Here is a 27,697-nt window from a genome sequence, read left to right as displayed (position 1 = left end):
TATGGATACCCAGGAGAGAGCAAAGGATATTTTAGGCCAAGAAACAGCCTTAGCAAAGGCAGTATCACCCAAAGTACACAGCGCCAGGCAGTACAAAAATGATTTTAGGTTATAAATGGTAAACATGTTTATTTTGATAATTATGTACCCGTTTTACATGTAACTAGGATGCTAAATTGATATTTCAGATTTTACTATTTAGAACACTGAAGTAAATAATACCTACTTACATTTTAAATCGTATAAAAATGTATTAAGTAAATAATGATGCACAGGAGGAAAGCAAATATGGCAATACAGCATTTTAACAAGTTAATAAAATCTGATAAATACTGAGCTAAAGTATGTGAATGTCAAAGAACATAACAGGTTTTGAGAAAAAGTACCAGTCTTCTAAATGAAGACAAAGCTTTCTCCTGCAATGATTCAAGATAAAAGACAGATACCCACCAGCTTTGAATATTTCACTTCTAATACTAAAATTGCTATGCATAAAATCTTCATTTTCCAGTATGACAAATCTGCTACATACTTCAACTTCTCACTTATTCTCAAAGTGAAGTTAAAATTTTACAACTTCCAAATAGAGAAACAAAATAAGAAGTGACTTATCTGTAGCCCGACAATTCACTTGAAAACCAAGAGCTAGCCCTCCACTGGGTAATGCAAGCCTATAATCCCAGAGACTTGGGAGGCCAAGGCAGGAGTATCACAAGTTCAAGGCCAGCAACTTAAAAAGACCCAGTCTCAAAACAAAAAAAATAAAGTTTTTATTTTGTTGTTATTGTTGTTGTAGTTGTTCCTTTGTTTCCTAGTGTTTGCATTCTTGGCTTTGAATGGTATAGGCTGGGGATGTAGATCAGTAGTAAAGTGCCCCTGGGTTCAATTCCCCAGTACAAAATTAAAAACAGAAAATAGGGAGCTAAAATCTTGCCTTTTTCAAATAAAGAGAAATTAATTCATACAGTAATGAAATAATCGTAACACCAGAAAGGGTGTCAAATAAGAGTAAGAAAACAGCATTCCATTCTCACCTTCCTCTCAAAATTAACCTAATAGCCAAGTCCGGTCAAGCTAAGAAGCTAATATTTATTAATGAGCCACTGTTCTAAGTACTTTATTTAACATGTGCAATCCTTACTGCCCTATGAGAACCATCCCATTTTACTGTTCAAGAATACTAAAGCCCTGAGAAGTTAAATAATTTGCCCAAAGCCAGAGCTGGAAGGTGGTAGAGTAGAGGTTTAAATCCTGACAATTACACTATAAAATCTGAGCCCTTAACCACCAGGCAACATTTCTCTCAAGAATGATGGGATAATCTGAAATATCCCACCAGTTCCATCATGGTGAAGGTATAATCCTTTTACTCCTTCAGTTTCCTATCCAAGAACCAAGATTCCATTATAAGGAAGGAGAGTATTATATTGGGGCAAACTAGGCCCAGGATTATGCAAATACAGACAACAAAAAAAAAGCATCAGGAGCTTCAAAAGGATGGCAGAGGGCTTAATGATAATGTTCCCGGTCTTGGTTTTGGAAGATTAAGCAAAAAGTTAAGATAAGCAGAAGATTAATCTTATTTCTGCTGGGCTCTATGACTGCTTTGAGGGAGAAAATTCTACTACCCTTTTCCTTTATGTTAATCAGTGCACAAAAACAGATCCCAGAGAAAGAATTAGGGAAAAGGGTAGCAGCAAGAAAGCAGAGTCAAATTTGGTTCTTCAAGACTTGGACCCCTGAACCACACGGTTAGCTTAATGTACCCTTATAAAAGTGAGAATTTATGAGATGGCAAATGTGTGTTTGGAGATTGAGGACAAGACCACTGGGTAGAGGCATTGAGTGGTCTGGAAAGCTGAGAACGCACTCTAAAAGGAGCTAAAAGAACGATACTTTCAAGGGTCCGTGCCTGGGATGAGGAGGTATGGAGGTGAACGCTGTGGGGCGGCGGGGCTAGTTTCTCCCTCAGGGCAGTACGCAGGACCGGCAAGAAAAGAAGGTATAAAGGGGAAGATACCCAGGTATGAGAGAAGCGAGATCGGCAAGAGTAAAAGGGGCGAGGTCGTGGAGAAAATTAAGGGGGCTATTGGTAGGCGGAGGCTGGGAAACCAAGCAGGGACGAGGACATCCCCAGAGGAAGTAAGAAACACCGGATGGAGGGCGGTCCGGGGGGCGGAGGATGGGGCTGGAGGCAACCTCCGTGAAGGCCGAAGGCGCGCCGCAGGAGCCGGGCTCCGGTTCCAAGAGGGATGCGGGCGCAGCGAAGGGCCCCGAGAAGGCCGCCCGGCCTGGAGAAGGGAGGGGGAGGAGCGAGCGACCCGGGCCGCGCTGGGACCCCGACGGGGGAGGGGCACCTACCCGGACCTGCGGGGCGACGGCGAGCAATCCTCGCGGCGGCTGCTCTCCGGCTGAGGCGGCGGCCGAGAGGGCCCCGGTAGCCGAGGTTGTGACGGCGGCGGCGGCGGGGGCGATGGCGGCGAGTCCCTGTGGCGGCCGCCTCTGCCGAGCCGCATCCCTCCGCCCCAGTCCACCCTCCTTCCCTATCTGCCGCTCCTAAACTTCTTCTCCGGGATAAACAAACCCGCCACCAGGGGCGGCCGCCTCCGCCGCTCCCGCCCCCGCGCGCCCCCCCACCCCGCCCCGGGCCCGTCCGGGCTCCGGCTTCCGAGTTACGACTCCAGTCCCAGCCCAGCCCGGGAAGGCGCGTGCGCGGCGGCGGCTCGCGAGGCTCTTCCTGCCTTCTTCCTGCGCCCGGCACTTCCGGGCGGCCCGGATCCGCCGCCGGGTCTTGGAAGCCGCCGCCTCTGCCCGGCACTGAGCACAGAGCCGACCCAGGCAGCCATAGACCAGAGAGGGCGGGCCTCGCTTTGCTGGCACTCTACTTTCTCCAAGTAGGAAAACTTCCTTGCTTAAAAGCCCACTCATATAGGCCTCCTAACTTGTCTAATCCGCTGAAGGGAACCTGTGCACGATTCCCACGGGGTTGTAGCAGTCTCCAGAAAGCCTAGGTACAACTTTTGAGAGCTCCTGTTGCGATCCTAGAACTCTGGGAACCACCTTAACACAAGACAGCTGTACAGAGACAGCCATGGAAAATCGAGAACACTGGGTAGACAATTCAAAACAATTCTACAGTTTTCGGCTGGAGGAGATGTGTTGCAAGTCTCAGGCCAGAAGAGAGGGTCTGCGGAGATGGTTGGGACTTGCTGAAGACCTGGAGCAACCCAGGACTGGACGTTGGTACTTCAACAGATGCCTGAAGAGAAGTAGGGACCACCTAGTATCTTCAGTCGTTTAGAGTTTACAGAAAAGGGTGACAATAGAACTTTTTTATTCAGCCCGCCCATGGGGCGAAACACTTTTCTAGCTGACAGGAGTCAACCTCACTAAAGAGGTTTTAGGGACCACAAGTTCCTGTTTTGCCAGTGCTGACATGGAGTTCACTCAAAGATTTCAACTCTTTTTACTTTATGCTTCAATCAACGAATTTCTTACCTAGCTTCCCTAAAAAGAGAAGAGGAACAAAAAATTAAGTACTATATGACAAGCACTGCACAAAGCATATATACGTATCATTCTCTTTAATCCTCTCAATTTCTATATGACTTCATGGTAGAAATTCCTCCCATTCCTTTTCCTTTACAGAAAAAAAACCGAGGATTAAAATTCACTCAAAGATTACTAGAGTTTAAGAAGAGGCAGATACCCCTCACTTTAATACTTGGCAGTATTATTCATGTAGTTAGGATGCAACATGCTTGGGATAGAAGCATCACCAGACTTTTTCAAAAAGCAATAAGGTCGACTTAACCAGAGTTCAAGGTTGCCTTGGGTTGAGTAGATTGAATGTTAATGCAGACCAAGGAACTCTAAAAGTTAAAACATAAGTGGAAGTGAAATCTGGGGATATAACTGTGGTACAGCGCTTCCTCAGAAAGGGCTTGCCTAGCTTGTGCAAGGCCTTGGGTTCCATCCCCAGCACCACAAAAACAGCAGCAACAACAAAACTAAAAGCATTGGGGAATGTAAGAGGAAATATTAGTGCAAACATTTCACCATCTCTAAACACCAACAAATACTGTTTGCTAAACTCATTGTGAGTCTTATTATTTTAAATATGTCATAGAGGCAGTGGAAGTTATATGTAATTTTTTTAACTATTTAAACCCTGAATAGTATGTCAACCCCTTTTCCACTAATTAAATATTAAGCAACTAATAAATGTAATATGTTCAAAGAATCAAATTATAAGTCCTTCAGGTAGAGTTACAATTGGGAGTTAAGATATGAATGATATTTGCGGATTCTTTACAATTAACAGTTCAGCCTGGGGATTGATTTAATAAACTTCAGCCACAAGGATGTTAAATTGTCACTTAGGGTATTTCCGTAGTCACTTCCCTAAGCTATCACCTTGCCCTAGTGTTAGTTAAGATATGCCATTCCTCCCTTCCTCACAATATTCAGTGACTTTATCCACTAATAAAGTGACAGTAAGTAGTAATATCAAGAATGAACATGGCTAGTAAATAATAAAACTGTGATTGTTTAGCAAAGTAAAAAATGACTTTAGCTGGTAACCCCAGCAACTCAAGTGGCTGAGGTGGTAGAATGGCAAGTTTCCAGGCCAACTTGAAAAGTTTAGTGAGACCCTGCATCAAAAAATAAAAAGGGTTGTATGGCCTATAATCCTAGTCATCAGGACTCTGAGCCAGGGGAACCGCAAGTTGGAATAACCTCAGCAAATTAATGAGACCCTGTCTCAAAAAAAATAAAAAGGTTGAGGATGTAGCTCAGTGGTAAACTGCTCCTGAGTTCAATGCCCCAGTTCCAAAAAATTAAAATAAAAAGGATTGTGGTGTAGTTCAGTGGCAGAGTGCCCCTGGATTCAGTCCCCAGTGCCAGGAAGAAATGAAGGGAGAGAGGAAAAAGAAAGCAGGCAGATGGCTTTATGACCAATAAACTTGTATTAAATCTTCATTTTATTCAAATTATATTACCAATACACAAAGAACTTTATATATTCCTGGGAATTGAACCCAAGAGTGCTTTACCACTGAGCTATATCCCCAGCCCACTCCTTTTTTTGTTTGTTTGTTTTTGAGACAAGTTCTCTCTAAGTTGCTGAGGGTCTCTGTTGCTGAGGCCACTTTTGAACTTGTGATCCTCCTGCCCCAGCCTCCTTGCTGGGATTATAGGAGTGTACCACTGTACCCAGTTGAGGTCCGTTTTTTGTAGAAAATCATTAATATTCCTCAGTGCATGTGGCTTATCTGGAATTCCTACTTAACACATTCTCTGAATTTGCTAAGTATACATGAGCTCTAGACTTTTGGAACTCCTTTACCCAAACTGAAAAGCCAATCCATCTTCCCATTTTGGTATTTTAGTGACTGAAGCATCCTTTTTCTCTTTTGTAAATTAAAAGCCTTAGATGGTCACATTCCATGGCTGGGTGCTGGGTATGAACAATGGAGTCAACACTCCCTGCCATGCCACCTTCTGTTTTGTACTGTCATTTAAATTAACTTATTAGCAAATACATGACCCTTAAGAATCTTAAGTGATACACTCTTCATACTTGTGCCCCCAGACATTATTGCCTATACCTTTTCCCAAATATGGTCTACCACATTCCTATGCTAGTCAGCTGGTATCCACATATTTTTCTAACCATTATCCCCTTTGTCTTATATTTTCATCAAGGGAACCAAACTCAGCCATTAGTTCTATAAGCTAATACTTATGATCATATCTTTAAAATGACTTTGGCTTTTGGAAATAATAGTAAAGAAAAGGATAACTCATTTGTTAATTTTTTTGCATTTATAAATATTAGGCCTTTTACCTGGAAATACCAAAATCTATGTTTAATAATTTGTAATTTGTCATATATGAAATTTTGTTTTATTTTCTCATATCTGTTTCTTTCTCCATCTCAGGCTTTTGCCCTTCCTTGTAAATTCCTAGTTTGTGACACTTTTATTACATTATATTAATTTTTAAGGATATAACCAGCTTTAGAACTCAAGCATATATATTGTATATATACACAAGCACATATATTGTACATATTCACAATCCTTATGTGGTGTTGCCTACAGCAGAAAAAAAAAAAAAGTTCCTAAGTTTGATGTACTTTCCACTCAAAAGTTATTAACAAAGAATTCTTAGAGAACTGAGAAGAGGGCCAACCCAGAATTCTGAAAATAGGACCATTTTTTAGTTTTTTAGGTTCTTCATTAACACCCTTTCTTTTATCTCCTCAGCCACATACTGTCAAATGTTTCAGAGAGATCCCTCATTTCAAATTAAACTCATTCATTTAACATTTGGGTTTTTGAATAATGTGTCAGGTCAGTAGCAGAGATTTGTTTTTATTCTGTTAACATGTGAAGAGTAAAAGGTGAATTGCAGTTGAATAGTTGGCATACTGCTACAGTTTATAGCCATTCAAATATTAATTTTAATCAGGTTTAAAATATTTTGGGGATTCTTGAAATGCTAGTAATCCCTAGCTTCTGAATCATTAAGTGCCTAATGAATTAGAAATGGTGTCATCTAAAATTGGGAATATATCATCTTGGAAAAGTCTTTGGTCATCCTACTTGTGGCTTCTCTATTCACAAGGTAATATCTGAAAAACAATAAAAATGATTTCTTCAGGATTTCCCAAGAACCCTAAGCATTCTTCTGGGCATCCCTTGAGCACTCTCATCCTAGGTTACTTACAGTTGCTGGAAGTCTTACTGTGCCAGGATCGAGGTGGTTGCTGCTGCCATGATCCACTCCCTGATGACCTCTCTTTAGCTAATCTTTCTCTCTTCTGGTGCCCTGGCCCTGTTCCTTCTCTGCTTTCAGGTAACCTGAGAAGTTACAGTTGACTCTGTACCCTGGAGATAACTGCAGGGGAAGCCTGGAACTCTCCACTCTGTTCTCCAGCCAGAGGTCACCAGCCTCTGCAGCAGCCCTGAATGGCTCTAAAAGTGTAGCTGTTCAGTCTCCTCCTCCTCTTTTATCTCTGCTCAGTCATCACAATGTCTCCAGGTCAGGGTCTGTGGTCCCCTCCCTGAGAGACACACCCTTCTCCCTATCAGGGCAATACCTGGTTTAGAAGTTTATTTAAACTTCTGCCCTTGACCCACCAACTGGGTAGTTCTCTATCTTTATCCTTTTTCTTCTCACACTGGGGCCACTTTACCCCATTTGCCTCTGAACTCAAGAAACGGGAGCTCCCTATCTTAATTCTCTGCCTTGATTGGATTTCTAATTGGATCACCTCCTGATTCTCTCAGACTTAGGCCTGGGCCTCTCAAAGAAGAAGCATATAGAATTAGACCCTGTGCTCAGACCAGCAATCTAGAAGCATAGTCCCTTTGGTTGAGTTTCTGCTGTGTTCCTGAAATTACCTTGCAGCTGGACACTAAGTGAATTTCGGAGCCTTGGAAGCTCTGTGCCTTGATTGGCTGATTTTCCACTGATCTACTCTCCTACAAAGTACTGTTAATTCCTTATTTCCCTTCTGCTACCTCCCTACTCTAGTAATCAATCCCTGCTGTCTCCCTTTTCTCAATTCTGCATTCATACCCGTATACAACAGGTAAGTAGTCATTGCCTCTAGATGGATTTTTGCTAGTCAAAGACCAGGTTGCCAGATTGGAAACCCTAATACCACCGTTTCCAAAATTAGCAGACTGCACCATCTCTAGAGTTACTATGCCTGTACCTCCCAGCCCTCAGTCAAGCCAACCTTTGCAACTGACCCAGACACTTCCCCCAAGTCTCCCGCCTCTCATCTACATTTTTGGCCATGGTGATATGAGCTTTTGCCTTCTATTTCATGTCTGCCCAGGCTTTCGGCACACTCAACCTTTCTTCCCTGAACTACACCAACTAAAAGTAGCACCGATTCAAGTGTTACATAAGCCTTAGATATTCTCTTAGAGACCTTATCCCACTTCCTATCCAACACTGGAAAGTATAGCCCTATCCTTTGTGTAAATTTTAATGTTTTGTTATGAAAAAGGGAATTTATATAATTTTCTCTTGAAATACTTATTTATTTTGCAGTTTTCTTTGTGTTTTAGAGCCAAGACATTTTCTCCAGCTCTCAAACAAGGAAAAGTGGAAGCTGTTATGGTCCTTGCACACTGTACCTATAGTGAGATACTGAAGCTTAAAAGCATAAAGAAAAAAAATTGCTCTGGGAGGCGGGGAAGGGAGTAAGCACTTGTACAGTTCTCTAAGACTCCTGATTGGATCTCTGATTGGATCATCTCCTGTTTCTCTTAGGTCTCTATAACTCAGTTTCAAACCCCATTATCACCTAAATCTCTGTCTTGCCCATTTTTTTTAAATAACCCACAGGCTTCTCTCCTCCATCCCCTGCCTCAATTGCTCACATTTGCAAGTGGTATGCACCCAACACTCCCCATATTCAGATCAAGTGTCCTGACCGGATTGCAGAGCATCACCAACCCTTGGAGTCTCTTTCTGAGCTGTCCTTCCATCACCCTTTCCCCAGGTGACTATTGCTTTGGACTGTAGCATTTATTTGCTTGACTCTGTAGAGATGAAGATGTTCTCTTTCCATTGCACTCTTCTAGGTCTGTTGCTACTTTAAGCTGTCAGTCCCTTTTCCCCAACTCTAAGAGCCAGGTCCATTTCTGCATATTGGATGCTTCAGTTTTGCTCTGCTTGCTAGGACTGACAAGCAGGAGAGAGATCAGAAACCACACTTTTAAATTTCCTTACTTCAGTTTCTGCCCACTTTCCTTGTGCTTTAGTGCCTCTTTCTCTTGGGAGGTCTTTAATGCCTCCCTTTTGTACAGCATCACTGGTGTACTTCTCTGCAGGCTTTCTAATCATTCCACATGCAGATCCAGAACATATTTAAGAAAGCTAAAATGTCCCCTGCAGTTATTCCAGATGATATCTCTTTTAAATATTAACCATTACTTAGTTGAAATAGCCATTAACAGTTTGGCTTTTGCTTTCCAGGATTTAGGCTAACCTTTAAAATATTTGTGTTCTGCCATTGTCTGCAATTTTGAGACGAAAGGTGATAAATGTGGGTTTTTTAAATAATTTTTTAAAAATTTTCTTTTAGTTGTAGTTGAACACAATGTCTTTATTTTTATGTGGTGCTGAGGATCCCAGTGCCTCACACGTTGGAGGCGGAAGCTCTACAAATAAGCTACAGTCTCAGCCCAGTGATAAATGTTTTTATGATCATGTTGTCAGGAGCTCAGCAAGTATTTGCTTATATTTCGACTGTGGCACCTATCTTATGCACAACAGGCATGACAAAATCCCAACTTCCTTTCTGAACACCAATTTGAGCTTTTTTTCATTTTTAAATTGCTCTGTTGTAACCATTTAACCCTAAAAGATCTGGATATTTATGTAAAATGTTACTGTGTTTCATTTGTCACATTCCCTCCCTCTTCTGAGTTTGATGTTTTTTTTACTTATTTGTTTGGTCCACTTAAGACATCTTGCCTTGAAGGAGAACTTAGTTAAAGTGCTGAATATTTACTTAATGTCTTAAACCAACTCTCAGTGTTCTTCTATTGCCATAACATCCAAAAACATGAGATGACTCTGGGCCTGTTTGCCTTCAGAGTCTTCTTTGTCTTCTCCTTCTCTGTTCTTTATCTCTACTGGCTCCTGCAGGCTATTGCACAGAGCCCTGTGGCAGCTGGCTTCCTGCTGGTCAGGTCAACAGGTCAAGCAAGTGACTGGAGGATGGGAGAAACCAGAATATTCTCCCCTTCTGTTTTTGCCTTTGGCATCATTCTCCGAGTCTCCTACTAAGCTCGATCTTTCTGGACAGGCCTACCATGGAATAAGCATGGGCTCTGGAAATACTACCTCCTCCCTTCTACCTGTTTGAAACTGAAATAGCTTCCTATGGTTGCTAATCCCTAGACTCTTCTCAGTTTTTCCATCAACTGTGCAGTGGATTCCTTGTGTAAAATTCTGTAGTTAATGAGTGTGGTTTCTGTTTGTCCAGTTGGATGCAGTACTTGTATCTGTTTTGTGTTTTCATAACAGTTTTACGTTGCTTATAGGAGTGAACTTTCATATGAAAGCAGTTGCCTGAAACATAGGAATTTGTCTGCTCCTCCTAATGGCCAGACCAATCATTGTTTTTTATCCACAACTTTCTTTCCATACTTGCTTCCCCACCTTCCTTCCCCAGCCCATACCTTGTCCTTTCCCACTCTCTCTAGCCTTAGAGCACGTGACATCTTTCCTCTGGAGTCACACCTTCATAGGTATACAATGAATTTTTTTTTCTTTTTTTTTTTGGGGGGGGGGTGGAGGTACCAAGGATTGAACCCAAGGGTGCTTTACCACTAAACTATATTCCCAGTCCTTTTCATTTTTTATATTGAGACAGGTTCTCACTAAGTTGCTGAGGCCGACCTTGAACTTGTGATCTTCCTGCTTCAGCCTCCTGAGCCACTGGGATTACAGGTTTTCATCACAGTTTATATGGTGCTCTTAACAAGAATATTCCAGCTAAAGGATAACAATGACAACAACAACAAAAAGCACTGGATTTCTCATTCATAATTTGAATTTCTTAGCCTTGTTTGAATTTCTTAGCCTCTTCCTGCACAACAGTGCCCTTGGACTAGGAAAGGTAATTTCACTATAGATCTATGAGAAGAATATGAGATAATACATGTGAGAGGATTTTGTAAATTATGAAGTGCTAAGGAATATAAGATGTTATTGGGTTTTTTTCCATTTTTTTATTGATTGTTCAAAACATTACAGAGCTCATGATATATCATCTTTCATACATTTGACTCAATTGGGTTTTGAACTCCCATTTCTACCCCAAATACAGATTGCAGAATCACATCTGTTACATACTCACATTTTTACATAATGGCATATTAGTGACTGTTGTATTCTGCTACCTTTCCTATCCCCTACTATCCCCCCTCCCCTCCCCTCCCATCTTCCCTCTCTACCTCCTCTGCTGTTGTTCAATTCTCTCCCCCTATTTTCCCCCTCCCCCTTGCCCCTCATAACCTCTTATAATTTTGTGTATCACTGAAGGTCTCCTACCATTTCCATATGTTTTCCCTTCTCTCTCCCTTTCTCTCCCCTCATTCGTCTTAGTTTACTGTTAGTCTTTTCCTCATGCTCTTCCTTCCTGTTCTATTCTTAGTGGCTCTCTTTATATCAAAGAAGACATTTGACATTTGTTTTTTAGGGCTTGGCTAGCTTCACTTAGCATAATCTGCTCTAATGCCATCCATTTCCCTGCAAATTCTATGATTTTGTCATTTCTTAGTGCTGCATAATACTCCATTGTGTATAGCTGCCACAATTTTTTTATCCACTCATCTATTTAAGGGCATCTAGGTTGGTTCCACAGTCTAGCTATTGCAAATTGTGCTGCTATAATCATTGATGTGGCCTTATCCGTATAGTGCGCTCTTTTAAGGTCCTCAGGGAATAGTCCAAGAAGGGCAACAGCTGGGTCAAATGGTGGATCCATTCCCAGCTTTCCCAGGAATCTCCATACTGCTTTCCAAATTGGCCTCACCATTTTGCAGTCCCACCAGCAGTGTACAAGTGTGCCCTTTTCTCCACATCCTCGCCAACACTTATTGTTGTTTGACTTCATAATGGCTGCCAATCTTACTGGAGTGAAATGGTATCTTAGGGTGGTTTTGATTTGCATTTCTCTGATTGCTAGAGATGGTGAGCATTTTCTCATGTGCTTGTGGATTGATTGTATGTCCTCCTCTGAGAAGTGTCTGTTCAGGTCCTTGGCCCATTTGTTGATTGGATTATTTGTTATCTTATTGTTTAATTTTTTGAGTTCTTTGTACATTCTGGATATTAGGGTTCTATCTGAGGTGTGAGGGGTAAAAATTTGTTCCCAGGATGTAGGCTCTCTATTTACCTCTTTTACTGTTTCTCTTGCTGAGAAAAAACTTTTTAGTTTAAGTAGGTCCCATTTGTTTATTCTTGTTATTAACTCTTGGGCTACGGGCTTTCTATTAAGGAATTTGGAGCCCGACCCCACAATATGTAGATCGGAGCCAACTTTTCCTTCTATCAGATGCAGTGTCTCTGTTTTTATATCTAGCTCCTTGATCCATTTTGAGTTAACTTTTGTGGCTGGCGAGAGAAAGGGATTCAATTTCATTTTGTTGCATATGGATTTCCAATTTTCCCAACACCATTTGTTGAAGATGCTATCCTTCCTCCATTGCATGTTTTTAGCCCCTTTATCAAATATAAGATAGTTGTAACTTTGTGGATTAGTCTCTGTGTCCTCTATTCTGTACCATTGGTCCACCTGCCTGTTTTGGTACCAGTACCATGCTGTTTTTGTTACTATTGCTTTGTAGTACAGTTTGAGCTCTGGTATTGCTATACCTCCAGATTCACACTTCCTGCTTAGAATTGCTTTTGCTATTCTGGGTCTTTTGTTTTTCCATATGAATTTCATGATTGCTTTATCTATTTCTACAAGAAATGCCTTTGGGATTCTGATTGGCATCGCATTAAACCTGTAGAGAACTTTGGATAATATCGCCATTTTGATGATGTTAATTCTGCCTATCCATGAACAGGGTACATTTTTTCATCTTCTGAGATCTTCTTCTATCTCTCTCTTTAGGGTTCTGTAGTTTTCATTGTATAAATCTTTCACCTCTTTTGTTAGGTTGATTCCCAAGTATCTTATTTTCTTTGAGGATATTGTGAATGGAGTGGTTTTCCTTATTTCCATTTCCGAGGTTTTGTTGCTGATATACAGGAATGCCTTTGATTTGTGCGCATTGATTTTATATCCTGCCACTTTGCTGAATTCATTTATTAACTCTAGCAGCTTCTTTGTAGATCCTTTTGGGTTTGTTAAGTATATTATCATGTCATCCGCAAATAGCGATAATTTAATTTCTTCTTTTCCTATTTTTATGCCTTTAATTACTTTTGTCTAATTGCTCTGGCTAGTACTTCGAGAACTAAATTGAATAGAAGTGGTGATAGAGACCACTTCTTGTTCCAGATTTTAGAGGGAATGCCTTCAGTTTTTCTCCGTTTAGGATGATGCTAGCCTGAGGTTTAGCATATATAGCTTTTACAATGTTGAGGTAAGTTCCTGTTATCCCTAGTTTTTCTAGTGTTTTGAACATAAAGGGATGCTGTATTTTGTCAAATGCTTTTTCTGCATCTATCGAGATGATCATATGGTTCTTGTCTTTAAGCCTATTGATGTGGTGAATAGTATTTATTGATTTCCGTGTATTGAACCAGCCTTGCATCCCAGGGATGAATCCTACTTGATCATGGTGCACAAGTTTTCTGATATGTTTTTGTATTCGATTCGCCAGGATTTTATTGAGAATTTTTGTATCCAAGTTCATTAGAGATATTGGTCTGTAGTTTTCTTTCTTTGAAGTGTCTTTGTCTGGTTTTGGGATCAGAGTGATGTTGGCCTCATAGAATGAATTTGGAAGAGCTCCTTCTTTTTCTATTTCTTGAAATAGCTTGAAAAGTATTGGTATTAATTCTTCTTTGAAGGTTTTGTAGAACTCCACTGTATACCATCCGGTCCAGGGCTTTTCTTGGTTGGTAGTCTTTTGATGGCTTCTTCTATTTCTTCCTTTGTTATTGGTCTGTTTAAATTGTATGTGTCTTCCTGTCTCAATCTGGGCAAATCATATGCCTTAAGAAATTTATCCATATCTTTGCTATCTTCTATTTTATTAGAATATAGGGTTTCAAAATACTTTCTAATTATCTTCTGTATTTTTGTAGTGTCTGTTGTGATATCGCCTTTTTCATCCCGTATACTAGTAATTTGAGTTCTCTCTCTTCTTCTTTTTGTTAGCATAGCTAAGGGCTTGTCTATCTTATTTATTTTTTCAAAGAACCAACTTTTAGTTTTATCAATTTTTTCAATGGTTTTTTTTTGTTTCAATTTCGTTTATTTCTGCTCTAATTTTAATTATTTCTTGTCTTCTACTACATTTGCTATTGTTTTGTTCTTCCTTTTCTAGGTTTTTGAGGTGTAGTGTGAGTTCATTTATTTGTTGGTTTTTTCTTTTTTTGATGAAAGAACTCCAGGAAATGAATTTCCCTCTTAAAACTGCTTTTATTGTGTCCCATAGATTCTGGTATGTTGTGTCTGTATTATCATTTGACTCTAAGAATTTTTTTATCTCTTCCTTTATGTCTTCTGTAACCCATTGATCATTCAATAACATATTGTTCATTTTCCATGTGGTGTAGGATTTTTCCTTCCTTTTTTTATCATTGATTTCCAATTTCATTCCATTATGGTCAGATATGGTCCATGGTATTATCTCCACGCCTTTATATTTACTAAGAGTTGCCTGATGGCATAATATATGGTCTATCTTTGAGTAGGATCCATGTGCTGCTGAGAAGAACGTGTATCCACTTGATGATGGTTGGTATATTCTATATATGTCGGTTAGGTCTAGGTTATTCATTGTGCTGTTGAGTTCTATAGTTTCTTTATTCAGTTTTTGTCTAGAGGATCTGTCTAATGGCAAGAGCGGTGTGTTGAAGTCACCCATAATTATTGTGTTATGGTGTATTTGACTCTTGAACTTGAGGAGCGTTTGTTTTATGTACGTTGCAGCTCCATTGTTTGGTGCATACAAATTGATAATTGTTATGTCTTGTTGGTGGATGGTCCCTTTTAACAGTATATAGTGTCCTTCTTTATCCTTCTTAATTAACTTAGGTTTGAAGTTGATTTTATTCGATATGAGTATGGCCACTCCTGCTTACTTCCGAGGGCCATGTGAGTGGTATGATTTTTCCCAACCTTTTACCTTCAGCCTGTGTATGTCTTTTCCTATCATATGAGTCTCCTGAAGGCAGCATATTGTTGGATTTGTTTTTTTGATCCAGGTTACTAGCCTATGTCTCTTGATTGGTGAGTTTAGGCCATTAACATTTAAGGTTACAATTGAGATATGATTTGTACTTCCAGTCATGCTTCTTTATTTATTTTAGTTTGGCTAGTTTTACTTTTTGGTTATTTTCCTCCTCCTTTACCGAGATACCTCTTGTTGTTAGTTTTGGGCACTATTTTTCAATTCCTCTTCTTGTAGTATATTGCTCAGAATGCTTTGCAGTGCTGGTTTTCTTGCTGCAAATTCTTTTAGCTTTTGTTTATTGTGAAAGATTTTAATTTCGTTGTCCAATCTGAAGCTCAGTTTTGCTGGATACAGTATTCTTGGTTGAAATCCATTATTTTTCAGCGTTTGAAATACATTGTTCCAGGATCTTCTCGCTTTCAAAGTCTGTGCTGAGAAATCAGTCATTAACCTAATTGGTTTACCCCTGAATGTAATCTGCCTCTTTTCTCTCGTAGCTTTTAATATTCTCTCCTTGTCCTGTATGTTGGCTATCTTCATAATTATGTGTCTTGGAGTTGGTCTATTATAGTTTTGAATGTTTGGGGTCCTGTAGGCTTCCACGATTTGGCAATCCATTCCATCTTTCATCTCTGGGAAGTTTTCTACAATTATTTCATTTAATATGCTGTCCATTCCTTTGGTTTGAATCTCTGTGCCTTCTTCTATCCCGATGACTCTCAAATTTGGTTTTTTAATGACATCCCATATCTCTTGAATAGATTGCTCATGGGATTTAAGCATCTTTTCTGTGTTGACTATACTCTTTTCAAGTTGATAAACCTTGTCTTCATTATCTGATGTTCTGACTTCTACTTGATCAAGTCTATTTGTAATATTCTCGTTTGAGTTTTTAATTTGGTTTATAGTTTCCTGCAATTCTAGGATTATTGTTTGATTCTTTTTTTAAGATCTCTATCTCCTGGTAGAGCTTGTTCTTTGCCATTTGAATTTGTTTGTTTAATTCATTTTCAAAATATATTTTTATTGCTTGGACTTGCTGTCTCATGTCTTCTCTAATATTCCTTTCCATTTGAGTTAGGTATGCCTTGAGTTCTTTCCCTATCCCTGCTTCTGATGTTTCTATGTCCTCTTGTAGAATTAAGTTGTCTTGCATTGTTTGTACTCCTTTTTTCCCTTGTTTTCTCATGTTGTCCCATTGCTTTCCAGCTCTATTTGATTGTCGTGTTTCTGCTCTCTTCTATAGATTTGTTTTGGTTCCGTATTACTCTGATGTCTCTCCTTTGTGTTGTTAAACTATGCCTGCTAACGTGGATTCCGCTGTGAAGGAAGTTCCGACGTCCGAGCTCCAGTGACGACACTACTTCGCTATGACCGGCCCCAGTTCCTTGCCGGGGTGTCCTGATGAGGGGGTGTGACTGGACTGTCTCTGTTTGGTTTCAGCTCCCAGTCGCGGCAGGCAGGCGGTCTCCAGCCGCCCAGTATCACAGGCCGCGTGCGGGTGATCGGTCGCCTGCGGGTGGGTGTTCTCCTACCGCCCAGCTATGCGGGCAGTGGGTGAACTGTCGCCGGCGGGCCTGCGGTTTCCAGCTGCCCAGTCTCGAGTGCCTTGCCTCTAGCGTCCTAGTTTCTCTTGCTAGTCTTGGTTTCTCCTGCTAGACCAGATTTCCCCTCAGTGATGGTTCTCGGCAGTTCAAACTATACTCTGGGCCTGCCGTTTGTTGGGTGTGGAGGGTGACTATTGGGAACCCCGGCACTCTATTGTTTTGTTTCCGTTGTGGGTGATAGAACTGTAGTGCTTCCTTACTTTATGCAGGCTCACTCTGATACTCCCTTCCACATCTTCTGTAGCCGCAGGGCAGGCCCCAGGAGTCAGTCGGCCTGGATCTCCAGGGTCCCACAGTTGGCAATTGGGATCCCAGGCACTCTGTCCTTTTGATTTTTCCTGCTTGCCCCTCCCCCAGCGCTAGCTAGACAGGTTTTGTTTTGGCTGCAGATGGGGAGGGGGGTTGCAGGTCTGGTGCCTCTAGTTCCCCCCCTAGTCTTTATGCAGGCTCACTCTGATACTCCCTCCCCCGGAAAGCCTAGGAGAGGTTTTATGGGAGTTCCTGATGTATGGGGGATGGGCTGAGTGCCACACACCTGTTTTGTTGTTGGGATCTGTCGGAGAGTGGTGGTGGATATTTCAGCTTTTCAAGATGCTGGCTGCTGATTGCCTTGGTGGAGTGTCCACTGTGAGGGATGGGACTGTACCGCTTCCTTCCCCGTCTAAAATCCCGTATTCAGCCCGGGGGTCAGTGCGGGCTTCGCTGGTGGGATTCCACCTGATCGCAGCCGCGTATCTCCCTGCTTCAGATGTTATTGTTTTAAAGAGTAAATAAGCCTAATTTATTTATTTTTCTTGAAAAAATGATGTTAAAAGTTAGCACCAAAGATACTTCTCAACTGGATTTTATACAGAAGTTTAATATCATCTTATAGCCCTTATCTAACATATGATCTCCCATCTGATCTATTGACCTTTTTGAATAACAATTTTTGTTAAGGACCACCCAGTATTTTAGGATGTTTAGTGGCATCTCTACCAATAGCACCCACCTGTCTAGTTGGTGCAATCAAAATGTCTCTAGACATTGCCAAATGTCCCCTGGGAGAAAGGCAATAAAAGCCCCCTAGGTTGAAAACCACTGATCTAACAAAACTTAGGAAAAAAAAAAAAGTCATCTTTTTTTTTTTACTTGAAATTTTTAAAACAATAATTTCAAGGGGTCTGGATTTCCAAAGAAGATTTTAGAAAAAGACTTTAAAAAATGCAATTTAGGTCATGTCTTTGAGATGCATAAATCCTACACTGAAAGTCTGGGTTTTGTCACAGCAGAGGTATTTTTTACTGTTTATGTTGGAGAGATTAATCTTCCTGATAAATATGGTTGGACTGCCTATCCAGGATGGCTTTCTTTTTCATACAGTTAATATTTTTTGTTATTTTTTTTGTATTAAAGTATTAGTATACACTAATACTTTTTATCTCACTCTTGCATGTTGAAATCTTTTGATGCCCTGTAAAAGACAAGGAAACTCTGAATATTAGTGGGAGCATCTTTCACACATAACATGACTCAGATATTTTGAGTCTGTACTTGTATAGACTACCTTGAATAGCTTCAGGAGTTAGAATTTTATGAGCATCACAGCTGGGTCATAATTTGTAGAATCCTTCATATGACCGATGCTAATATAATGCTTTTAGTTACTGTTTAATTTCTAGAGAAGTGAAAAATCAAACCAAAACTATTTAAACTTTAGAAATTATTATATTTAAAACATTGATATCAGATTTCCAAACATGTTTCTGCTAGTTTATATCAATAGGTTCCTAAATTAGTATCTCATTTCCAACTGTGTTAGTTAGCTTTATTTCTAGCTTAAGAAAATATTGACCAAAGCAAGTTGCAAAACAGGAGAAACAGGTTGTAGAGCAAATGGGTTTCCTTTCCTGAGAAGTCAGAAAAGAGGTTCTGTCCTTGACATGAGTATATTGCTAAGCTTTGTGCACATACACCTCTAAAACCAGTAAAAAGAATACTTATTGCTTCAGAAGAATTATACTCATTCCCACCTCTATGATTTTGCATTCTCCTGATTAATCTTTTGACAGACTATGAACCTCATTTGAAGAAGTTATTAATAATAGTATTGCTATAATAATTTCTATATTTTTTAAAACATATTTTTGTCAGAAGGTAATAAAAACAATTATATGATTGAGTTGGGTGATGGGAGTTGAGTTTGCAAACTTAATGTGAGATTCAGCTGGGCCAGAAGGTCAGGGCACTTTTATTTGCTGTCATACTATTGTGCTTACCTCTTTGGACTAGGTTTACCTCTCCAGTTCCAGGTCATTTCCTCAGCTGATCACATACTACTTTTGACCTACAGTTCCCATTTTTTGGTCCTCTATGTAGACATTTGTATCTGTAACCTCTTCTAGAATGGAGCTTGTTCTAGGGTTTCAACCTATAAATGTATGTCCTCCAGTAGAATTCTTTGTTTCAGGAAAAGGAATCCGTATGAGGTTGTGCTTGCCCCAACTTTTGTTTTAAGATCTGAGAAAGACAAAGCTATTCAAATATACCTAGAAATGATCTAAGTAAAATCCCTCATTCTCATCCTAAGGAAAGAAAAACATCGATCATGGGCCATTTCAAAGCCTCCCTGCTACCTCTGATTAGAATATATGAGCAAAATGTAGCAACGGCACTGTATTTAGCCTTACATCAGTAACAACAGATAGAAGAAAAAAACATGAAACAATAGTTTTCAGGACACTGGCTATCAGGCAATAGAGGACAGTGATTCTTGAAAGACAAGAAACAACAGAGATGAGACTTACTGTTGGCCCACCTTCCTAATGAGTTTTCAGGTCAGGACATATGGTAGAGGAACTGAGGTAGGGCCCAATTTATATTCTGAATAGAAGACAGAGTTCAGAATGGAGATCAAGGAAGTAAGAGTTCACAGGACAGAGTTACAAAGAGGAGAGGGAACTGCACAGAGAAACAGGGGTGGGGTGGGGATGGGGGGGTTGTAGTATTCAGCAGAGTTTTGATGGGTGCATGACTGTACACATACTACCGAAAGAAAGCACTGTCTGGAGGAACTAGAACCGGTGCCTAGAGCACACACAGACCCAGGAATAGTGCTTGTTCTTACTACCAGCCACACTGGAAAAACTCATAATTCATAGGCCCTGGGTAGAGTACTCCAGAAAATCTTGCCTTGCGGAAGGGGATAATTAGCCCTAGCCTGAAAACTACTTCCAACCTGCCAAACCAATCATAAAAGCAAGACCTAAAAGAATCAGACTTTTTGAAACAACTTAACATCATCCATGAACAAAGCTCAAAAGATTTATAAGAATCCTAAAATGTCCAGGACCCAGCAATGTAAAATTCACAAAGTATGCATGCAATAAAATTTTACCAGGCATATGCAGAAAGAGTAAAATACAACCCAAAATATGGAGAATTACCAATCAAGACATATCCAAATTTGACACAGATGATAAAATAAGCAGAGAATGTCATTGAAGCAATTATTATGACTGTGTTCCATATGTTCAAACAGCTAAGCAGAAATTAAATGTATTTTTAAAAGATTCAAATGAAGTTTCTTGATATGAAAGCAAAAATATCTCAAATATATGCACTGAATGGTATTAACAAAAACATTAGATGTAAGTTGATAGATTAATAAATTTGAAGGTAGAGCAATAAAAACTATCCCAAATGAAACACCCAGAGAAAAAAAAATTTAAAACCCCAAAATTAAAAAAAAATCAGTAAGTAGCCTAATATATGGGTAATTAGAGTTCCTGAAGAAGAGAGAACAGGAGAAAAAAAAAACCTTAAGAAATAATAAACAAAACTTTTCAAGCTGAATAAAACCTATCAACCCACATCAAAGATGTTTGATGAAATCCAAGAGAAAGGATCATGAAGAAAATGATACCAATGCCTATCAACATCAAACTGCAATGACAAATAAATCTAAAAGTATAGAGAGATAAACATGTATGTATAGAGCACCAAAAATAAGAGTTATTTCAGATTTTAAAAATTGGCAACAGTGTGAGTTACAACACAGGGGAGCAACATTTTTAAGTAATGAAAGGAGAAAAAAAAAAGCCAGCCTAGAATTATATGCCCTGCTAAAATATCTTTCAGAAACAAAGGTGAAGTAAAACATATAAATGCTGAAAGAATTCATTACCTGCCTTATGCATACTATAAAAAAAAATAAAGGCTATTTTTCAGACAAAAGGAAAATGATACCAGATAAAAATATTGGTAGTATGTACACAGAAATAATGATTCCTAGAACTGTTTACTAAAGGGATAAAATACATCAAGCACTTTTTTATTATCTATTTTAAGAAATAAATATAATAGTAAACATAATTTGCTATTTAAATAAAACCAATAACTAAATACTATGGGATTTATAACTCTTTCAGTTGTTCTTCCTTATCCATGGTTTTGCCTTTTGCAGTTTTAGTTATCTGTGGTCAACCATGATCTGAATATATTAAATGGGAAAATTTAAGAAATAAATAATTCACAAGTTTTAAATTGTGTGCTTTTCTTAATAGTATAGTAAAATCTTGAGGAGTCCCATTCCCCACTGGGGGTGTGAATCATCCTATTTTCCAGCATATCCATGCTGTATATATTCCCTTCCCATTAGTCACTCAATAGCTATCTTGGTTATCATATCTCCTGCCAAAGTATTGCAAGACTTGTGTTCAAATGAGCCATATGTAGTAGCTCAAACTACTAGGTCAGAATATCTACATCGTTTATCTCATTTTATCTCATCATGTAGGCAGTGCATCATCTTACATCATCACAAGAAGGATGGAAACAGTACAATAGCAGTTTGCTACCTTAGAGTGATCATATTCATATAACTTTTATTATATTATATTTGTTCTATTTTATTATAAATTAGTTGCTATTAATCTCTTCTGTGTCAAATTTATAAATTAACCTTTATATTATGGTTTGGAATTTTTTTGTTTTGTTTTGTTTTTTCAGTGTTGAGAATTGAACCCAGCACCTTGGGTATACTGGGCAAATACTCTATTGCTGAGCTATACAACCAGCACATTATGTTATGGTTTGGGTAAAAATCCCCCCCTCCCCCAGTGTCAATATAAGAACTTAGGTTTTTGACCCATATTGAGTAAGGTTTGTAAATGCTATATAGTAGCACCTTTTTGATACTAATATAAATAGAATTCTTTTCTTAATTTTATTTTCAGATTATTTATTGCTAGTGTAGAAATATGCTGATTTTTCCATATTGATCTTGTGTTCTGCAACCTTGCTAAATTCATCTATCATGGTATTTTTGATTTCTGTGTCTTTATAGTAGCTATTGGAATCAGAGACTACCAGCTCCCTATTTTTCTTTTTAGGAGTTAATCATGTACTGTTTTTGTCTGGTTTTGATATTGGGATAATGCTGATTTCATATGAGTCAGTAAATATTCTCTTCAAATTTTTTGGATAGTACTGATATTATCTCTTCTTTAAAGGGCTGTTCACCTGTAAAACCATCTCGGACTTGATTTTCATTATGAAAAGCCTTTAAAGCCAGATGTGATGGTGCACGCCTTAATCCCAGCAGCTCGGAAGCTAGAGGCAGGAGAATCAAGAGTTCAAAGCCAGCCTCAGCAATTTTGCGCGGTGCTAACCAACTCAGACTTTGTCTCTAATTAAATACAAAATAGGACTAGGGATGTGGCTCAGTGGTCGAGTGCCCCTGAGTTAAATCAGAGACTACCTGGGTTAAATCTCTGGTACCCCAAAACAAAAAAAAAAAAAAAGAAAAGCCTTTAAGCTAGAACTTGCAATATCATTAATAGATATGGATTTTTCAGATTATCTATTTCTTCTTTAGTGTCTTTCAAGAAATATACTCACTTTTTTCAGTTTTCAAATGAATTGGTATAAAGTTGTTCATAACATCCTTTAATAATTATTCTTTTACTATCTAAGAATTGTGGAATTCTTAGAGAGGTCCCTTCTCATTCTTGATATTATTGTTATGGGGTTTTGTGGGATTGTTTTTTCTCCTTTATTCCTGACTGCAGATTTTTAGTTCTATTGATCTCAAACATTTGGTTTCACTAATGTTTGTTTTTCATTTATCTTGACTTGATCTGCATTATTTTTTTCCTTTGTCTACTTTGGACTTAATTTTCTTTGTTAGCTCCTTATGGTGAAGTAAAGTTATTGATTTAAGACTATTTTTTCTCTTCTTCTCTTATTTTATTTTTATTTTGTATTGAGGATTAAACCCAAAGATATTGAGCTACACCCCCAACCTATGACCTTTATATTTTGAGGCAGTGTCTCACTTAGTTACTGAGGCTTGCCTCAATTTGTGATCTTCCTGTCTCAGTTGCTGGGATTAAATACATGCACTACAACTGACTAAAAATTTTGAATTTCTAACATAAGTATGTAATGGTATAAATCTCCCTCTAAAGTACTCTTTTAAAGACATTCCACAGATTTATACTTGTGGCTTAGAATAAAAACTGTAATTGATAGCCTTATACAGATACATTTAAAGAATGCTTTTAAAAAGATTTTTCTTTTAATTTAAACTATTATTTATCTATAGTTCTTTAGATTTTTTTAATTAAAAAATATTTTAATTGTAGATGAACACAATACCTTTATTTCATTTATTTATTTTTATGTGGAGCTGAGGATCGAACTCAGTGCCTCGCATGTGCTAGGCAAGCCCTTTACCACTCAATGACAAACCCAGCCCCTTTCGATTTATTTATTTATTTATTTATTTATTTATTTTTAAATTTTGGGGAGGTGGTACTGGGGATTGAACTCAGGGACACTTGAGTTCCCATAGCCCTATTTTGTGTTTTATTTAGTGTTCAGAGTCTCACTGAGTTGCTTAGCACCTCACTTTTGCTGTGGCTGGCTTTGAGCTTGAGATCCTTCTGCCTCAGTGTCTGTAGCTGCTGAGATATAAGCATATGCCACTGTGCCTGGCCTAGATTTACTTTTAAATGATACATAAAAACATTAAAATTATACACATTAATTAGGTATCACATAATGTTTTGATACACACACACAGTGTAATGTTTAAATCAGGTTATACCTATCTAGCTCCTTAAACATTCATAATTTTGTTATTGTGAAAATTTTCCAAGTTCTTTTTTCCATTTTTTTGACATGTACAGTATTTTATTGTTTATTGTTTTCTAAAGTCCCCTGTTGTTCAGCAGCACACCAGAACCCTTTTTCTTACTTAAATGTGACTTAATACCTATCCATTGACCTTTAACCATTGCTACATCCCTCCCCTACTTCCTTAGCCTCTAATAACCATCATTTTACCCTCAACCTCTATGAGATGGGCTTTCTTTATATTCCATATGCATGAGATCATGTGGTACTTCTCCTTTTAGGATCCCACAAGCCTCTGCCCAGATGTCTCATAAGCTGACATAAGGTCAGACATGGTAGGATTCTCCTGATTCTGGATAGAGTCAGTGAATGGACAAGCCCCAGACATCCATGTCACATTTGTGGACACCAACTCCTTCAACTATTTCACACCCTGAGTCCACAACCCAACAAGACGAGCACAATACTTGGGAAGGACCAAGGCCCACACTTACGAAGTGGATTTATGGCCCACAACCACTGAAACCTGCCACAGCTGATGCTCTCTGGAGTATAAATCCAATATAGAGGGGTGGAGTATCTTCCTCTAATTCAAAATATTTTTCAAAGGTAAAAATGATATGCTCTGAAAATTGTTGCAAGATAGTAAAAGCAGGCTCAATGGCTTGAGTCTTTATATGAAGGACATTTGCCTGAAGAGCCACCTTGACCCACAACAGACTTATAGTAAACAAAAAAACCAAGACTTTATTTTTTTTTAATTATGAATATTTGCTTTTTTCTTTTAACCAAATTAGAATCTAACCTATACCAACAAAAGTATTTACAATATATCCTTGAATTAAACTAACCATCTAAAAATACATTGTTATGGTTTGTCTTTAAAATTTACCTTCCTTTAGGGACAAGGCTATGTATAAATTAATATTTACATAAATAAGTAAGTATGAACATGTTCTCCAGAAACATTATTACCTACATGTATGAAATTAAAACAACAAATAAACAAACATTATTAAAAAATAAAAATAAAAACAGCTAGGTATGGTGGTGTGTATCTGTAATCTCAGTGACTCTGGAGGCTGAGGTAGGAGAATTGCAAGTCTGAGGCCAACCTCAGCAACTTAGCAAGGCCCTAAGTAACTTAGTGAGATTCTATCTCAAAAAATAAAAAGAGCTGGCGATATAATTCAGCATTAAGTATCACTGGGTTAAATCCCCAGTATTTAAATAAATAAATATAAAATGAATAAATAAAATAATTTTATAGTATAATAATCATGTCCAGTTTATACTAATATGCTTTTAAAACACCATTATCATGTTTGAAAACTTAATTTGTAAATCCTATTTTTTAAATACCTGCATTTTTCCATGAAATATGAAAAAAATAATTTATTCTAAAACAAGATAAGAATATATATAGAAACTGGATATGGTGGTATAGCAATTGCATTGTTTTTGTTTCTTTGATTACAATTCTTAACTTGAATTTTATCCTAAACCATGATATATTTACCATTATATGTGGGAATTATATAATTATATACATTAGTTTGATCATCTAAATAATTCTAGCAATGCTTTTCATTATTATTTACTGCTTTAAGAAGAAAAAAAGCTATGTGTACAACTGTTCTCACTCTACAAAACTTTTTATTGTTTAAATTATGGAATTATTATGAAGACATTGTTTAATCATCTAATCTAGCTTGGAAATTTCACAGAATTTAATTATTGAGTTAATGTGTACATGCCTGGCATATTATAATATGGCTTAAATTAGTCACTCTTCCAGAAGAGAAGGAGCATAGTGTGGCAGATCGAAGCCTTACACAATAGGCAGGTGTCCGAATTCTCATGTCCTTTTATTTTAAGCCATGAAACCTTAGCATAGTATTAAACTTCACTCCATAAAATGAACTCATGGGCAATTATATCTTATTGATTAGAACATAGAAGAAAGGTCAGATAATCTTACCAGCGTCTTCTAACACTAAAGTAATTGGCAGACTTAGAATTAGAGTCATATTAAGAATTGACAATTATAGAAATTACTTGACTCTTTGGATGGAGACTATTTATCCAGAAATGATGAATCTATCCATCCAAAACCTCTAAATAGAAGAAATTACCTATTCCTTTTACACAGAAAAAAATCCCACCTATTGAAAAATCTTTTCATTTTGTTGTTGAAGACTACAACTCTGGGAAATCAAGAAAAGCCATTGAAAAGCCTTTATAAAGAGGGACTTCATATTCTATTAAAAGTGCAATAGAGGGATAGATTTAAGTTTTCCAAGCCACATCGCTATACCTGTGCAATAAGAGGAAAGCAGGTGTACTAAGTTGCTGAAAACAAAGAAACAACAACAACAACAAACCCATACACCAAAAAACCCAACCAAACAAAACTCATTTGGTGCTGGTAAGTCTTGTCTTACCAAAGAAAGTTGCATGATAGCACAGTTAGATTTGGAGAAGTGCTGATTGATAGAATACCTGCCACCTTCACTTTGAGATCAGTTGGGATGGAACAGGGGGAAAAATACCTTCAGTCAGTTCATTAAAAATATGTCTGTTTGAAATGTCTTTTTGATTTGTGGCTTTTCTTGATGACTTCTCCAGAAATCTGCTTTTATTCCTCTACAAGTTTTTTCAAAGGATAATGAAAGGTGCATAAAAAAGACTTTTTAAGGCTCTACAGGAAAAAAAAATATAGATTATTTGTGTCCTTGCTTTGATCATTCTTTCCATGACTCTCCAGTAGGCTTCATAAACTGTTACATAGATCAAAAACCTAGCAATCTTGTTATCACACTGAACAAATATCTGTCTGAGTAAATGTGCAGACGTTTCTATTCATTGGCCTACTAAGGAGCATAGTTCTTGGAAATGTATAGCATAGAACTCCAACAACCCTATTTATTAGAAACTCTGACCTCACTGACAAAAGTTCCTTGGACTCTCAGCATATATACAGCTTTGAAATAGGACTAAAGTGTCACTTCTTTTATGAAGCTCCAGATATGAACCTGTTGTCCATAATGATCTCATTTTCCTTACTTTTGTTATACATAGGTCCTCCCAGCTGGACAAAGCTGACCACCATTCTCTAACAGGTTGACCAGGTGAGGAGGTTAAAGCATTTTTATTAGCACTACCTGTAGATAGTGTAGAATAATTTTGCTGGTTTGTAATTGGCATGACCCTGAAGCTCTTAGAGCATATGAGCTTTTGCTGCAGGAAGTTTTTTTTCCCCCTCATTTGTTTCCTGACATATGAATCCAGATCATGAATTTGCAGTGTTTTTCTAGCTAGGCTTGATATACTCCCTAAACCACAATTCACTTGGCTCTGATTCTAACTCCCTATCTGGCTTATACCAAGCCTTTTTCTTGCCTTTTTTTATGGACCTTTGCTCTTGGCAAGAAGCTTGATGTGAAGAATCATAATCAATAGGTTCATTATGCTGTTCCCTGTCTGACTGATGGAGACCCTTAGTGACTCCGCCTTGAGCTGCCATATCTTTTGATTTCCGGGCACTCAACTTGGCTATTGTCCTAATAGCTAGTTGTTCAAGATTTGCTGGTATTCTAATGCCCTGTTCTTCACAGTCTCAGATTTTCCTTTGTTGTTATGAGTTGCAAAGGTACCTACTCTGCCTCATGTCTTGGTCTGCCTATTTTATGATCCTATCATCTTTATTCCTGTATGCACACAAAATGCACTTGCTTCCATTACTTTAAGACAAATGTACTAAAACATAAGGCATTTTCCATGGTTTGATGTGTTCCCCAAATTTCATCTTTTGAAAAAAAATTAATCTCAAAATCATATGTTGGTGGCATTTAGAGGAAGGACATTTGGGAGGTAATTAGAATTAATTAAGGTCATTAGGGGAGGAGCTCCCATGAAGAAACAGGTGGCTGTAAGAAGGAAAAGAGACCTGAACTGAGTCACACTGTTTGACCATATGATAATTCATACTGTGTCATAATGCAACAAAAGGCCCTCACCAGATACCAGACCCTCAACCTTGGACTTCCAGATTATGAGCTAAATAAATGTCTGTTC

The 27,697-nt window shown here is 38.3% G+C and overlaps 1 protein-coding gene across 2 annotated transcripts in view; it reads right to left on the bottom strand.

Annotated features, from left to right (window-relative positions):
* The window catches only part of Spopl (speckle type BTB/POZ protein like), a 57,323-nt gene extending 54,823 nt beyond the window's left edge, over positions 1–2,500 (bottom strand). For both annotated transcript variants that reach the window (XM_013366147.4, XM_078017327.1), the window contains exon 1: positions 2,362–2,500. The gene's annotated coding sequence lies outside the window, so the exon portion shown is untranslated. The remainder of the gene's footprint in view (positions 1–2,361) is intronic.
* Between the last annotated feature and the right edge of the window lie 25,197 nt (positions 2,501–27,697).

The sequence above is a fragment of the Ictidomys tridecemlineatus genome, chromosome 7, assembly GCF_052094955.1.
Source record: "Ictidomys tridecemlineatus isolate mIctTri1 chromosome 7, mIctTri1.hap1, whole genome shotgun sequence".
Classification (NCBI taxonomy): domain Eukaryota; kingdom Metazoa; phylum Chordata; class Mammalia; order Rodentia; family Sciuridae; genus Ictidomys; species Ictidomys tridecemlineatus.
The sequence above is the reverse complement of the archived record's forward strand: the minus strand, read 5'-3'. Positions and strand labels throughout refer to the sequence as shown.